Source organism: Melanerpes formicivorus, unplaced genomic scaffold, assembly GCF_026170545.1.
Source record: "Melanerpes formicivorus ecotype bairdi unplaced genomic scaffold, bMelFor1.0.p_v2 SCAF_24, whole genome shotgun sequence".
NCBI lineage: Eukaryota > Metazoa > Chordata > Aves > Piciformes > Picidae > Melanerpes > Melanerpes formicivorus.
The window spans coordinates 1,968,017-1,985,577 of record NW_027142376.1 but is presented as its reverse complement, the minus strand read 5'-3'; positions in this window follow the sequence as shown (position 1 = coordinate 1,985,577).

The following is a 17,561-nucleotide window of genomic DNA, read 5'->3' as shown; positions in this document are numbered from 1 at the left end:
TTCCAACCTGAATGTTTCTGTGATTCTGTAACCCAGGATTTATTATTACCCTTATATCAACTTGCAGTCAGTGCCTTTATCACTGGCAATCCCCAACCCTTTGTCCCTGTGAATAATTAAACCATTTGATTGCTTTAATTTTCTGAGCTGTGACACAGCAAGTCCTTATTGAGGCACCGAAGGGTGGAGGGAAAAATGCAACTTTGTCAGATAGTTCCAATAGGAGTCTTGGGCTCTGAAACAGGCAAACATCAGGGGGGTTTATCAGAATGTGACACCATTAAATATTAAAGTCATGGGTAACAGGGCTTTCTAAATAACATACCCTGAGGGGGGTGAAGGGAATTAACTCCCAGGTATGACAATGTGTTCAATAAAGATGAGGACATACATATTCCTGGAACTCAGAAGAAACTGAGTAAAGACTTTGCTTCTTACACAGACTAGGAGGTAGGCACCAAAGAAGCCTGTCAACTGGAGGCCAAAGGAAGAATCATCTGGGGATGTCTGGGGGGAACACAAAGGGAATAACTGGCATTTATTTAAGAAGGGATGTAGAGAAAGTGGCCTGACATCCTAGGAAAGAAGGGAAGAGTAACCTTAAGAGCAATGCTCCTGCTCTCCTTCATATCTCACCTTTCCAAACCACACAGCTTTGCTTAGCAGAGCTTTCCCTTGTCCTGTCCCTGTCCTATCTGCTCCTTGCAGTTTGACCCTCAGTGCTTTCCATGCATCTTTTCATTCTAGCCATCCTTTTCTTTGCTTATCTGCCTCACTGCATTTCATTTGTTTCCCACAAACACTTATCCCTACAGATTTCCCAACAGCCCTGCAGACCTGCATGGCTGTGAGATGCCTTGGGTTTGGGTGGTCTGACCCTCTGGAGCAGACTGCCCGCAGGTAAGAGTAATACTGGATTAGCCTTATGCAGTGACTGGTTGGCTTTCTGTCTTGGCTCTCCCAAGTCATTCCCACAGGTGGACTTGGGAAGCATTTCTTAAGTCATGGTTTCTAGTCCCCCAGTTCCTTCCAAGATTTTTTTTTTTCCCCTTTGTCATAATGACACCATAAACCAGCTTAAGATCTTTAATCTGTGGACATACTGGTGCTGACAGTGTTGCCTGCTAGCTGAAAACCAGGACACATACTGCCCAGAGAGGTTTAGAGTCTCCTCCTCTGGGAACATTCAAAACCTGCCTTGATGCATTCCTGCGTGACCTGCTCTGGTAGAGGTGCTGGATTCAATGGTCTTTTGAGGTCCCTTCCAATTCCTAACATTTTGTGATTCTATGACATTCAGGCACACATCTTAGCTCAGACTCTAATCAGCTCTTACTACACATAAATCTCAGTGAGGCTGGTCCTACCATGCTGACCCCACAGTGAGGGAACCAATGGCTTCAGGACCCTGGATGTTCACAGCCTGGCTAAAGATCTTCATTGCTTAACATGCAATGTAGATGTATCCTTACAATAGTTACTGCCCTTCCTTTTCCACTGAGCTATCACCTCCATAAAGCATTTGCAGTGTATTCAAAGGCTGACTGCCTCAATCAGTCACCCACTCCTATACATTGAACTTTTGATTTCTCTTTCAAAAAAGCTGGATCGCTTTTTCCCTTGAAAACATCTCACCTAAAGGAATATCACCAGGTTTATTTTAATAGGAAGACTTATATGTGACAACAGCCATCCTGTGCTTGAGAAAAGCATTTGGAGTGTTGCTGACAGCAACTTTTGAACCTTTACATGCAAAACCTTAGGAAATGTCCCTGGAGGTGTGGACATAGCACTTTGGGATATGGTTTAATGGCTATGGTGGTGTTGAGTTGATGGTTGGATTTGATGATCTTTAGAGGTCTCTTCCAACCCAAACAATTCTATGGTTCTATGTGATTTTAAAATACAGTTCATATGCCATTCCTGTAATCTGTCATTCTCATTCATCAGCTTCCGACCTCAAAGACCAGGAGAAAAACCAAACTGGGAAACTTATACTCTAGAGCAGCAGCAGCAGCAAGGGTTAGAGTCTTTTCCAGAGACCATGAGGTTCTCCTAGGTTTACATAAGATCATTAATTTAGCTGTACAAAAAAAGAAGACCTGGGAACTCAGCCCTTTCCTGTTACTGTTTTTGTTTTTCCTTTCTCCTAATTGTGTGCGAAGTACCCAATAAACCAAGAAGCGATTTTAATCATGTCATGGAAAACATTATTTTAGATATATTTAGCCAGGTTGAATGCATGAGGAACCCCATCCCACCCCAAAGAGCACAGTGTGGTAGCAGCTCTTTTCCCTCTAGTTGTCATCAGGAAAAACAATCTTAGACCCTCCTTAGAATTCAAGTGTTTCTTTCCAAGCTGATTCCAAATACCACTCCACTCCCTCCTTTTATCCCTCTTTCCTCTGCACTATTTGGGAGGGCTTTTTTTAATTCCCAGCGTATACAAATACTTGGCTTCCACACCAGGGTACACAATTCTTCACTGTCCATAGAATCAAGTCCAACCATCAACCCAACACTGCTATGGCCATTAAACTATGTACCCAGGTGCCACGTTCATTGAACACCTCCAGGGATGGTGACTCCACCACCTCTCTGGGCAGACTAACCTAAACCTCCCCTGGAGCAACTTGAGGCCATTTTGTCTCATTCTATGATGTGATACTAGAAAGAAGGGACCAGAAGGCATAAGAAGCAGGGAAGTCATTCTGCCCCTGTATTCAGCGCTGGTTAGGCCACACCTTGAGTCCTGTGTCCAGTTCTTGGGCCCTCAGTTTAGGAAAGATGTTGACTTGCTGGAACGTGTCCAGAGAAGGGCAACAAAGCTGGGGAGGAGTTTGGAGCACAGCCCTATGACGAGAGGCTGAGGGAGCTGGGGTTGCTTAGCCTGGAGAGGAGGAAGCTCAGGGGAGACCTTATTGCTGTCTACAACTCCCTGAAGGGAGGTTGTAGGCAGGTGGGGGATTGGTCTCTTCTCCCAGGCAACCAGCACCAGAACAAGAGGACACAGTCTCAAGTTGCACCAGGGGAGGTTTAGGCTGGATGTTAGGAAGAAGTTCTTCACAGAAAGAATGAAATGTGCTGCGCAGGGAGGTGGTGGAGTCACCATCACTGGAGGTGTTTAAGAGGAGACTGGATGGGGTGCTTGGTGCCATGGTTTAGTTGATTGGATGGTGTTGGGTGATAGGTTGGACTCAGTGATCTCAAAGGTCTTTTCCAACCAGGTTAATTGTCTTCTATTCTACAAAAGAGGGAACATTTTCAGAAAGAGCTTCTTGTGAGTCCCTTGAGACTCAGAAATATTCTTTCCATGTGCAAAAGAAGCTTTCCATTAACTGCTGAAATATCACTCAGTTAATTATATTTTTTTGATAAAACTGTTGTGTCCTTGACAAATCTGTTCACTCTAATGAAACCAATCAGATGCAGAACAAGACCTGATTGATCTTTGCACTCTGTCTGATTGAAAGTGTGCAGCTCTGGCACTTGAAGCATGAATTGCACATCTCTTGTTGAAGGATTGATTTTCTTTTTCATGTAGTGAAACTCTGATCTGATGGCATGGGGAACAGTTTAGAGCCCAGGATACCATGGTGCAATGAAGAAACAGAAAGGGCAAATAAGCAGCCTTAAGGCAGTTGGGTTTTGTGTGTATTGCTGCTATCATTAAACGGGAGAATGGAGTTACATTATAAAGTATTATAGGATCATGGAATTATAGAATGGTTTGGGTTGGAACAGCCCTTAAAGATCAGCTACTTCCAACACCATGACATGGGAAGGGACACCTCCTGCTGGACCAGATTGCTCAAGGCCCCACCCAACCTGCTTTTGAATACTTCCAAGCTTGGAGCCCCCACAACTTCTCTGGGGAACCTGTTTCAGTGCCTCACCACCCCCATGGCAAAGGATTTCTTTCTATTTTCTAACCTAATTCAAGCTTCTTCCAGTTTGAAGCCATTACCCCTTTTCCTGCTGCTCCATGCCTTTGTAGAAACTCTCTTTACAGCTGCCCTGGAGCCACCTTCAAAAACTGAAAGGCAACCACATTAAGTTTTTTATTACTATAACATCAAAGATTTCAATAAAGAATCCCAGAATCCCAACGTGCTGGAGGTTGGAAGGGACCTCTGGAGATCATCCAGTCCAACACTCCTACTACAGCAGACAGGGTCACCCAAGATCACAATGTCCAGGTGTGTTTGGAATCTCTCCAGAGAAGGAGACTCCAAAACCAATCTGGGCAGCCTGCTCCAGGGCTTCAGCACCCTCATAGCAATGAATTTTTTCCTCCTGTTTAAGTGGAGCTTCCTGGGTTCCAGTTTGTGCCCACTGACCTTTGTCTTCTCCCTGGGCATCACTGAATAGAGTCTCCATCCTCTTGCTCCCCACCCTTTAGCTCTTGATGAATATTTTAAAGAGCCCCTCTCAGGCTGCTCTTTTCTAGGCTAAACTGCCCCAGGTGTCTCAGCTTTTCCTCCTCACTGAGATGCTCCAGGGCCCTCAGAATCTTTGGACCCTCAGCATCTTTGGACCCTCAGCTGGACCCTCCAGTAGTTCTCCGTCCCTCTTGCAGCCTGCTGGCAAGAACTTGGCCTACTATTAGTCAGGGAACCCAGTTCCCCAGGGAACTCTGGAGCCATTAATCAGTCTGTAAGAGCCTATCTGCTGCTCACACCAGTTTTAGATCTCTTTGTTCAGGTCAACATGTTCCAGCATTTTATCTTACATAGTCCAGTTCATTTTGTCACACACACAGCTCCCCCTCCCCTCCAAAAAAACCCAGAAACTATTGGAGGAAAAAGAGGCTTTGTTTCCTTAATTTCATGGGAACCCCCAGAGCTTCCAGTTCTCAAAACACAATTGTCATTGTTGTGTGTTAGTATTCGTGCAAATACCAGGGCAGTGAATTCCCCTGTTCCAGGGGAACCTGGAATAGGGATGGAAATGGTGAGGGTTTTTTTCCCTCACCACTTTCACAGTCCTGCCCACACTGTGGTAGCTACTGGGAAGGACCTGTTCTATATTTTTTTCTGTCTTTGGTTCTGCAGTGATAATGGTGAAGCCCTTTCTGTCACTTTTGTGTACCTTGCCCTATGATGCAGACGTGATGTGATCAGACACATTCTTTTCCCACCTCAAAAGATAGATCAGCATTCTCAGCTTCGGTCTTACCCCTGAAACCAATGAAAACCAAACAAGCAGATCAGGTATATCACAGAATGCACTGGGTTGGAAAGGACCCTCAAAGGTCATCTTGTCCAACACCTCTGCAGTCAGCAGGGGCACCTCCAACTATATCAGGGTACCCAGGGCCACAGCAAATTTGACCTTGAATGTCTCCAGGGATGGGGCCTCAACCACATTGTGGTGGTTTAGGCTGGGTGCTGGCCCGGATGCCACTGCACAGACCACACCTGGGAGGTCCCAAGGGGTGGGCCCAGCCCAGGGGGTAGGCACAGGAAACCAGGTATTTCATTCCCATAATGCCCTGCTCCCCTATAAAATGTCCATGTGGGGTCTTCACTTCCTCTCTCTTTCCTCCCTCGCCAGTGCCTAGGTAAAATGGCATGAGCTGCCTCCCTTGGGCCTGCCCAGGCCCAAGGCTGGCTGGGGGGGGGGAGGGGGAGAAGGAGCCCTGGGGGGCTTTGGGTGTACCCCCCAGGTGGGGATGGGACGTTCGTGGGTATGTTGTGGGATTTCTCTCTTTTGTCACGGTGCTTGTGGTTCTCTGTAAAACTTTCATTGTTGTTTTTTATTGTTTCCCCATATAAACTTTCCATCACTTTTGCAATCCGTTTGTCTGAGTTGTTATTTCTGCCTGTGGTGGGGAGGGGATCTGCCCCAACCCATTACACACATTTCTGGGCAATCTGTTCCAGTATTTCACCACCCTCACTGGAAAGCACTTCCTCCTAATGCCCAACCTAAGACCACCCTGCTCCAGTTTCAAATCATTGCCCCTCATCCTATCACTACAAGCCCTTCTGAACAGTCCCTCCCCAGCTTTCCTGTAGGTCCCCTTCTGATATTGAAATGCATCTCTAAGGTGGAGCCTTCTCTTCTCCAAGCTGAACAGCCCCAACTCTCCCAGCCTTTCCTCATATGAGTGGTGCTCCCACTCTCTGATCATCTCAGTGGCCTTTCTCTAGTCAAACTCCAGCAGGTCCACATCCTTCTTGTGCTAGGAGCTCCAGAAGTGGACACAGTACTCCAGATGAGGTGTCACCAGAGCAGAGCAGTGCCAGAACCACCTCCCTTGGTCTGCTGGCCACATTGCTTTTGATGCAGCCCAGGATGCCGTTGGCCTTCTGGGCCACAAGTGCACATTGTTGGCTTGTGTCCAGCTTCTTATCCAACAGCAGCCCCAAGTCCTTTTCTGCAGGGCTGCTCTCAATCTCATCATCCCCCACCCAAACCTAGCTGCAGCACCTTGTTCTTTGCCTTGTTGAACCTCATAAGATTCTCCTTAGCCCACTTCTCCAGTCTTTCTAGGTCAAGGTTTGGTCTAGGTGTGTCTATGTTTGATGTGGCTGACATCAAACCAACAAATGTTTCATTAGATTTGTTCCCTGTTGTGATTGATCCACACAAGATGGTAACATTCAACTTGTGTTCTCAGATCCAAGGAGAGACTTTCGTAGCTTAAAGAGTTGGCTTCTCCATCTGCAGTCTTTGCTCAAAGTTCTGCAGATGACTCAGAGGGCACTCCTTTAGTGATGAAAGCTGCCTGCAATTCAAAGGGGAACATGCAGTGATCTCTTGTCAGAAATTCAGATTACATTTGTTCACTTGCATTCGAAAAACTTTGCAAGGGACTTGATTTTACTTTCAGATGAGACCAGGTTTCAAGAAGGAAGAGTTACATTATTAAGAACTTGAAAAGGTCTTAACCTAAATCTGTGGAAACAGCACTGTGACAGCCTGAGAGACTAAGTGACACCATGCCAAGCGTAACTGTGGTCTTCCTGGCACAGACCACCTGCCATTCTCTTTACCAGGCTAAACAGCCTCATGTTTCTCAGCCTCTTCTCATGAGAGAGAACTTCCAGTCCCCTCAGCATCCTGAAATGATACTCCAGGAAGGCCAAAAGAAGTACAAAAGGAACTCAAGGGGAGTTTCATGAGCTGTGCCCAAAAGTACAAAATGTCAGAGGTAATCCAGCAGCTCAGTGAATCAGAGAGGAGCACAAACAGTTCTGAAGAGTTACATAAGACTGCAGAGGATGCATTCATCTACCTCACCCATCCACTTCAGTGGCTGAAGTATTACCTTCTGCACAGCAACACAGGAAAACAGGAGAAATTTTACCTTCTTCTCAAAACCCTGATGAATTTTCCACAATGAAGAGACACGCAGCTATGCTAGCTACATAACCAGTTGTGGAACCTGAGCCATTCTGTAAGCCTCTCACAACTTGATTTCATCAGTTCTCAAGTTTCATCACCATGCAAGATTGAAACCTAAGATCAAGTGATAGGACTATGAAGTATAAAAATTTAAGACAGACATGGAAGTGCTGGAGTGGGTCCAGAGGAGGCCATGAAGATGATCAGAAGGCTGGAGAACCTCCTCTGTAGAGACAGGCTGAGGGACTTGGGACTGCTCAGTCTGAAGAAAAGAAGGCTCCAGCGAGACCTCATAGAGGCTTTCTGGTACCTGAAAGGAGTCACAGGAAAGCTGGGAAGGGACTTTTTACGAGGACTTGTAGTGATAGGATGAGAGGGAATAGGTTTAAGCTTGAGCAGACTAGATTTAGATTAGATATTAGGATGAAATTCTTTCCAGTGAGGGTGGTGAGAAACTGGAACAGTTTGCCCAGGGAAGTTGTGGATGCCCTCTCCATGGAGGTGTTCAAGGCCAGGCTGGATAAAGCCTTGAGCAACCTGATCTAGTGGAAGGTGTCCTTGCCCATGACAGGGTGATTTGAACTAGATGATCTTAATGTCCCTTTCTACCTAAACTATTCTATGAATCTATGGATTTTTTATTGCTGTGGTTTAGTCTGCACTGTAGACTTTGTCTATAAGTACATGAAGGTCAAACATGTCCACATTTTCAAAGACCTGAAGCTATGAACCAGACAGCTTTGGAAATGAAGGTGCCTTGAGCTCAATTTAGGAAATAGGGAGTTGTCACTGCGATTTCCTGGTTAGTCTTTTGGGACATCTCCAGATGAAGAGCTTGGACATAATTGTGGCAGAGTCATGGTCCCTGAGCCAGCAGAACTGAAGAAACAGCTGGGTCAGATTTTAAAGGAAATCTCATTAGCCCTAGTGGAGCACTGTGCTAGGGCTGCTTTGTTCACCTTGGGGTTAGCTGGGATCAGGCTTCATATAGAAAAGCCTCACCTGGGAAGCCTTCAGTTTTCTGGATTTTGACAAAGAGAATAATTTCTACGGCTAACTGTTAATAACTGAGGTCACAGTTTGAAGGCTAATGTCTTCAAACTTGGTGAAGATGGGTTGAAAAGAGACATCAGGAAGAAATGCTTCCTCATGCAGGTGGTGAGGCACTGGAACAGGTTTTCCAGACAAGCTGTGGAGGCTCCAAGCCTGGAAGTATTGAAAGACAGTTTGGCTGGGGCCTTGAGCAACCTGGTCTAGCAGGAGATGTCCCTGCCCATGTCAGGGTGTTGGAACAAGAGTGTATCTAATGTCACAGTATCACAGTATCACAGTATCACTTAGGTTGGAAAGGACCTCGAGGATCATCGAGTCCAACCTGACACCACAGACCCCATGACTAGACCATGGCACCAAGTGCCACGTCCAATCTCCCCTTGAACGCCTCCAGGGTCGATGACTCAACCACCTCCCTGGGCAACCGGTTCCAATGCCGAATGACTCACTCGGTGAAGAACTTCCTCCTCACCTCGAGTCTAAACCTCCCCTGGCGCAGCTTGAGACTGTGTCCCCTTGTTCTGGTGCTGGTTGCCTGGGAGAAGAGGCCAACTCCCTCCTGGCTACAACCACCCTTCAGGTAGTTGTAGAGGGCAATAAGGTCACCCCTGAGCCTCCTCTTCTCCAGGCTAAACAATCCCAGCTCCCTCAGCCTCTCCTCATAGGGCTTGTGTTCAAGGCCTCTCACCAGCCTTGTTGCCCTTCTCTGGACACGCTCAAGTGTTTCAATGTCCTTCTTAAACTGAGGAGCCCAGAACTGGACACAGTACTCAAGGTGCGGCCTAACCAGAGCAGAGTACAGGGGCACAATGACCTCCCTGCTCCTGCTGGCCACACTATTCCTAATGCAGGCCAGGATGCTATTGGCCCTCCTGGCCACCTGAGCACACTGCTGGCTCATATTCAGGTGGCTGTCGATCAGCACACCCAGGTCCCTCTCTGTCTGGGAGCTCTCCAGCCACTCCGACCCCAGCCTGTAGCTCTGCATGGGATTGCCATAGCCAAAGTGCAGCACTCGGCACTTGGACTTGTTGAAAGTCATCCCATTGGACTCTGCCCATCTGTCCAGTCGGTCGAGGTCCCTCTGCAGAGCCTTTCTACCCTCTAACTGACTAACATCTGCCCCTAACTTTGTGTCATCTGCAAACTTGCTGATGACTGACTCTACCCCTTCATCCAGATCATCAACGAATATGTTGAAGAGGACAGGGCCCAGCACTGATCCCTGGGGGACACCACTGGTGACTGGCCTCCAGCTGGATGTGGCACCGTTCACGACCACTCTCTGGGCCCGGCCCTCCAGCCAGTTCCTAACCCAGCACAGAGTGTAGTGGTCCAAGCCACGGGCTGACAGCTTAGTCAGCAGTTTGCTGTGGGGGACGGTGTCAAAGGCCTTGCTGAAGTCTAGGTAGACCACATCCACAGGCCTCCCCACATCCACCAGGCGGGTCACCTGATCATAGAAAGAGATCAGGTTGGAGAGGCAGGATCTGCCCTTCCTGAATCCATGTTCCTTCCCTTCCATGTCCCTTCCATCTCAAAGCATTCTATGATTCTCTGATCAAGAGAGGTGATTCTGCCCTTTTGCTCTGCATAGTATTCCACCTGGAATACTATGTCCAGCTATGGGACCCCCAAGACAAGAAAGACATGGACCTTCTGGAGTGGATGCAGAGAAGGGCCACAGAGATGATCAGAGGGCTGGAGCACCTTTCCCATGAAGACAGGCTGAAAGAATGGGGCTGATCAGCCTGGAGAAGAGAAGGTTCTAGAGAGACCTTAAAGCAAGCTTCCAGTACCTGAAGGGGACCTACAGAAAGGCTAAGGAGGGACTGTTTAGAAGGGCTTGTAGCAATAGGGCAAAGGCAATGGTTTGAAACTGGAGCAGGGTAGATTTAGGTTGGATATTTGGAGGGGTTGCCCAAGGATATGGCTGAGGCCCCATCCCTAGAGATATACAAGATCAGACTTGATGTGGCCCTGAGCAACTGTCAGGGATTGAGTTGAACTTGCTGCCAAGCTAAACCTCCCCTGGTGCAACTTGAGAGCATTTCCTCTCATCGTGTCACTTGTTAGCAGGGAGAAGAGACCAACCCCCACCTGGCCTCAACCTCGTTTCAGTAAGTTGTTAAGAGTGAGAAGATCTCCCCTCAGCCTCCTCTTCTCCAGCTTCAACAACCCCAGTTCCCTCAGCTGCTCCTCATGTGATCAGTTCTCCAGACCTGAAAAGAGGCAGAGATCTGGTGCTGAGCAGCATGGTTTAGCACCAGACTTGGTGAAGTTAGATAATGGTGTAACTAGATGAGCTTAAAGGTCTCTTCCAACCTAAACCCTCCTATGATTCAGTGATCAAAGCAAGAATACAGTCATTTCATTACTCCATATCAGCTGCTGCATATTAAGAGTTATTTCACCCAGTCCCAGATTTAACCATGATTCTGGTTCAGAAGGCTTTGTTCTCATTCACATACTTGTTGAAACACAACAACAGTGCTGCAAATGCTTATCTTTGCAGTATTTGTTTGACAGAACAATGCCCGTGGAGGTAATGCACTATCCATCAAGCCTGGTGATACTGCAGGGAGCAATAAAAAGGAAAGTGGTTTGTTTGAGTCTGATGGAGGAGATAATGTATTGAAATAATGCTTCTTTTGTTTCCTTGCCTGCTAACTCCACTAGGACACTGAGCCTGCAATGACCACTTACAGCCCAGAAGGCAACTGTATCCTAGCCTGCATCAAATGAAATATGGCCAGCAGGATGAGGGAGGTGATTCTGCCCCTCTGCTCTGAGACACCATCTGGAGCACTGCATTCAGTTTTGGGAGCGCCAGAACAAGAAGGACATGGAACTGTTAGACCAGGCCCAGAGAGACCACAAAGATGATCAGAGGGATGGAGTACCTCTCCTGTGAGGACAGGCTGAGAGAGCTGGGGGTGCTCAGCTTGGAGAAGGTTCCGGGGAGACCTGAAAGTGGCCATCCAGTACTTGCAGAGGCCTACAGAAGAGCTAGGAAGGGACGTTTTACAATGGCTTGTAGTGATAGGACCAGGGGCAATGGCTTTAAGCTGGAAGAGAGTAGCTTTAGAGTGGATACTGGGAAGGAATTCTTTACAGTAAGGGTGGTGAGACACTGGAACAAGTTGCCCAGGGCAGTGATGGACACCCCATCCCTGGAGTGCCTTGAGCAATCAGGTCTAATGGAAGGTGTCCCTGCCCATGGCAGGGGGTTTGAACTACATGATCTTTAAGGTCCCTTCCAAGCCAAACTATTCAACGACTCTATGATAAACTTCCCCTGTGTGGTAAACTAGCTGCTGCAGGCAGCCCAGTGCCAAGTGGAAGTCTGTCTTTTTGAGGAAACCACAGGGAACTGAGTATTTTTAATTGGGATTCAATCAAATGGCATGTTCCTGTCCTTATCTGTAGAAGAACTACAGCTAAGACACTGATTAAAGCTGAAATGATTCCTTTTGCTGGAAGCTTAATCCTCTTAGAATTAGTTTTCCTACTGAGTTTGGAGTCTTATTTTCTAACTTTGTGCTGCAAGAAAACAAGCAAGAAAACAAGCCTCTGAGTATCGATTTTGTTTTCAACATGTTTCCTTACAGCCACAGAGCTGCTCCTTCTATTTTAATGAATCCCATTGGAAATCTGATTGTGGCAGTGCCATTGCAACATTACACTTCAGAATCTTTTTTTTTTCCAGTGCTTTTGTTCTGAATTTCCTGGGATCTATAGGTCAGTTATCAACATTTGTTGTGCAACCCCCACATGCCTTAAAGTGATTGAATTACAGAATCACAGAATCACCAAGGTTGGAAGAGACCTCAAAGATCATCAAGTCCAACCTGTCACCACAGACCTCATGACTAAACCATGGTACCAAGTGCTACGTCCAATCCCCTCTTGAACGCCTCCAGGGATGGTGACTCCACCATCTCCCTGGGCAGAACATTCCAATGACTAATGACTCTCTCGGTGAAGAACTTTCTCCTCACCTCAACCTTGTTCTGTCAGAGGTTGCCTGGGAGAAGAGACCAACCCCCACCTGCCTACAACCTCCCTTCAGGTAGTTGTAGAAAGCAATCCCCTGAGCCTCCTCTTCTCCAGGCTAAACAATCCCAGCTCCCTCAGCCTCTCCTCATAGGGCTTGTGCTCAAGGCCTCTCCCCAGCCTCGTTGTCCTTCTCCGGACATGTTCAAGAGTCTCAATGTCCTTCTTAAACTGAGGGGCCCAGAACTGGACACAGGACTCAAGGTGTGGCCTAATCAGTGCTGAGTCCAGGGGCACAATCACTGCCCTGCTTCTTCTGGCCACACTATTCTTGATGCATGCCAGGATGCCATTGGCCTTCTTGGCCACCTGGGCACACTGCTGGCTCATGTTCAGCCAGCTGTCAATTAGCACCCTCAGGTCCCTTTCTGTTTGGCAGCTCTCCAGCCACTCTGACCCCAGCCTGTAGCTCTGCATTGAATATCTGTGGGATGCTGTCTGTGCCCATGCTGGAGTGCAGTGCATTCAGACAGGTTGGAAGTTTCACAATGGATACATATAGGAGCACATTTCCTTTTTGGAACAAGAGTGAACAACTCAGACACAGAGAATCACAGAACACATCAGACTGGAAGGGGCCCTCCAAGGTCACTGCAGTCAGCCGGGACATCTCCATCTCCAGGTCAGGTTGCTCAGGGCCCCATCAAGTTTGACCTTGAATGTCTCCAGGGCCTCTACCACTTCTCTGGGAAACTGTTTCAGTATTTTGCCACTCTCATTGTGGAGAACTTCCTCCTAATGTCCAACCTAAATCTACCCTGCTCTAGTTTCAAAACACTGCTCCTTGTCCTATCCCTAAAAGCCCTTCTAAACAGTCCCTCTCCAGCCTTCTTGTAGGCCTCCTTCAGGTATTGAAGTATATCTAGAAGTCATTCCTGGAGCAGAACATAATACTTAAAAATATAATACTTAAAAACATAATACTTAAAGACATAGAATTATAGAATCATAAAATGGTAGGGGTTGGAATGGACCTCTGGAGATCAAGTCCAAAACCCCTGCCAAAGCAGGATCACCTCAGGCAGGTCACACAGGAACACATCCAGACAGTCTTGAAAGTCTCCAGAGAAGGAGATTCCACAACCTGTCTGGGCACAGTAGAAAAGAGCCTGGCCCCTTCTTCCTGACACCCAACCTTCAGATATTTATAGACATTAATAAGATCTCCTCTCAGTCTTCTCTTCTCCAGACTAAACAGCCCTAGGTCTCTCAGCCTTTCCTCATCAGACAGATGTTCCAGTCCTTTCATAATTCTAGCAGCCTCTGCTGGACTCTGTCCAGTAGTTCCCTGTCCCTCTTGAACTGGGGTGCCCAGAACTGGACACAGTACTCCAGATGTGTTGTTCTCTCCAGACTCTGTGACAGAATTATAGAATCACAGAAAAGTGGGGGTTGGAAGGGACCTCTGCAGATCATCCAGTCCAATCCTATTGCCAGAACAGGTTCACCTAGGGGAGATTGCACAGGATGGTGTCCAGGCCGGTTTTGAGAGACTCCATAGAAAGAAACAATTACAGTTCATCTGTGTTGCAGTTTTGCTATCCCCACGAAGCACTCTGAGCAGAGGATTTAAAACTTAGACTTACAGCTACTTCAGCTCAACCAGGAATTGAAAAATAAGACAGATGTTTTCCAAAAGAGAATGGCTTCCAAGGCAGAGACACCATAAACTCCCTGAGAACAGTGAAATATGGTCAAATTACATTTGGATCCAGCTTTTCCATTGCAAATCCTGTAGGAAATTATGGTTTGCAGATGGGAAATAAATATCTCAGTGAGATCTGATCTAAGTAGTCCAGCCAGAGGTTTTTACGAGAAGAGAAAGTTTTTTATCTTCATTTCTACCCTTCTCTCACACAAGTTTGAAGTCAGGCCCCAATTCATCAAACAACTCTCACTTTACAGAGGTGCTTTAATCAATGTGGTAGAGAAGAAATGCAGCGTGTTTTTATTAACCTGATACAAAGTGATAGGACAAGAGGAAATGGAATCAGGTTGCACCTGGGGAGGTTTAGGTTGGCTAAAAGGGTTGTTAAAGACTGGAACAGGCTGCCCAGGGAGGTTGTTGAATCTTCATCCCTGAAGGTGTTTCTAAGAGGCAGAGATGTGGTGCTGAGGGACATGTTTTGCCACAGACTTGGTAGAATTAGATGATGGTTGGACTTGATGATCTGAAAGGTCTTCTCCAACTAAAACCATTCTATGATTTTATGACTATGTTTTCTCATCAATGAGTAAGAATGCAGATATGCACCTGATCTTTTCAAGGATAGCTGTACTGCTGTTGTCACAGGTTCAGAGAAGCCACAGGTGAAGTCACTGTGCCCGCTCATGCACAGCACTCAGCCAAGTCACATGGCAGCACCCCTAGTATCAAGAAGCAGTGAGAGAGTAGCAGCACAAATACCTCAGGATGTGGAAGACCACAGACCCCTGGAAAGATAAGCTTTATTCAGAGTCTTTAAAATCATCTGGTTTGAAATCACTGATAAGAGTGGCAAGAAAACCTTCTCTTTCTTCTGTAACCTTCAGCTTTCTAATTTCTCAGACCAGAAACTCAGCTTCAGTAGTTAGCTCTCCATGTCCAGGCCGGCAATGTCCTGGAGTGCATTAAAAAGAGTGTGACTGGCAAATCAAGAGAGGTTTTCCTCCCACTTTGCTCTGCCCTGGGAGTCCTCATCTGGACTGTTGCATCCAGTTCTGGGCTCCCTGATTCAAAAGAGACAGAGAACTACCAAAAAGAGTCCAAAAGGGAGGGACTGGAGCATCTCAGTGAGGAAAGGCTGAGACACCTGGGTCTGTTTAGGCTGGAGAAGAGCAGCCTGAGAGCAGAATCTTCTCAATGCTGAGCAAGAACTAAAGGGTGAGGAGCAAGAGGATGGGGCCAGACTCTTTTCAGTGGTGGCCAGTAACAGGACAAGGGACAATGGACACAAACTGGAACCCAGGAGATTCCATCTGACCATGAAGAGAAACTTCTTTGCTCTGAGGGTGCTGGAGCCCTGAAGCAGACTTTGAGAAGCTGGCCATTTTAAGGCAACAGGAAATCACAGACCACAATGGTTGATCCTGGGAGCAAAATACACCCAAGTTATGGTTCTGAATTCATTTAACTGTAATCACTGTATGTGCTCTCCTTCATGTGTTTCTCTTTCCCAAGAGATCTATTCATTTCTTTCCAAAGAGGCCATGAGAGATGCAAGAACAGTGGCAAAGGGCACAAACTAGAACACAGGACGTTTCACTTGAACTCCACGCCCATCAAGAGCATTGTGTAAGTGCAAAAAACCTGCAAACTTCTGCTGGATCCTCACCATAGTGCATGGTTGGTCATTTCTAAATTCCACCAAACACAGTTTGAACACCCTCAAATACTGGAAAAAAAACAGTGGGGTGTGGGGTTGTTTGTTTGTTTGTGTGTTATTGTTCCAAGGCTTTATTTCTGGGTAGAGCAAATACAGAAAGGGGGAAAGTGAACCACTCCCTTTATAAGAAATATTTGGAAGATCAGCAACCACATTTTCGTCTCCAAGTAATTGCACTCATGAGATAAATTGGAGTATATTCAACAAAGAAAATGCTGCTTCTATTTTTGCCTGTGAGCTGAGTGGTGCAACTTTGTAGTGCACAAGCCCTATGAGGAGAGGCTGAAGGAGCTGGGATTGTTTAGCCTGGAGAAGAGAAGGCTCAGGGGTGACCTTATTGCTGTCTACAACTACCTGAAGGGAGGTTGTAGCCAGGTGGGAGTTGGTCTCTTCTCCCAGGCAACCAGCACCAGAACGAGAGGACACAGTCTCAAGCTGTGCCAGGGGAAGTTTAGGCTCGAGGTGAGGAGAAAGTTCTTCACAGAGAGAATCGTTTGCCATTGGAATGTTCTGCCCAGGGAGGTGGTGGAGTCACCATCCCTGGAGGTGTTCAAGAGGGGACTGGACGTGGCACTTGGTGCCATGGTTTAGTAGTCATGAGGTGTTGGGTGGCAGGTTGGACTTGATGATCTTTGAGGTCTTTTCCAACGTTGTTGATTCTATGATTCTATGATTGGCCTTTCTTCTCTAGAGAAGACTCTAGAGAGACCTTAGTGTCGCCTTCCAGTACCTGAAGGAGGTTAACCTTCCCTACAGAGATTTTGCTATTTGAACATAGCATTGTTTTACCTTCCCACCTCAAAAAAAAAATTAAAATGACTTTTTGCCTTCAAAAATCTTTAGCCCTGGTTACAAATTAGCATGACAATTCAAGCTGTATTTCTCACTCAGGCTTTTCTAACTGCAGTTTTGCCTTCACTTCTGCAGATCTTTTCCTTCTTTGGCATTCATCCTTCATATTTGTCTTGAAAGAAGTGGCAGTCTTCTCAGCCTTTCTCTTGCTCCTGCTAGTGATCATATTCTTCTGTCAACCCCTTGCTGAAGCTCTTATAACCCCATGAAAATACACACCCACCCAGTTGTTCCTGAAAGTAGGAACTCCCACAGCTCACAGCATCGAAGCAATGTGACACAGCTGTTCAGCAGGCCTGGCACTTTGCTGGCTCAAGCACTGCTCGGGATCAGCCACTGTTCCATTTCTAGGAGCAATTTTGTATTGGTTATTTTCTTTGTGTTTGAATCTCTGCCCATTTTCCTCTGAAACTCTGCTGTAACATAGAATGGATTTGCAATTACAAAACAAGCCAGATTTTTGGTCCCAGGCTTGATTATCTTGGCCAAGGAAAGATGCTCTGGGGGAAAGGTAACGAGCTCCATGGAGTGGAAAATAACCCCAGCTTTGGCTTCCACAGGGTACAGGTCATATCAATCACTCACCTTTCGGATTCCCTGTTGATGCAGACAGCTGTTAAAGGCTAAACACTGTGCATCTGGGCCCCCCAGTTTAAGAAAGATGTTGAGATGCCAGAATGTGTCCAGAGAAAGGTAACAAAGCTGGGGAGGGGTTTAGAGCACCAGCCCTATGAGGAGAGGCTGAGGGAGCTGGGCTTGCTTAGCCTGGAGAAGAGGAGGCTCAGGGGAGACCTTATTGCTTTCTACAACTACCTGAAGGGAAGTTGTAGCCACGTTGGAGTTGGTCTCTTCTCCCAGGCAACCAGCACCAGAACAAGAGGA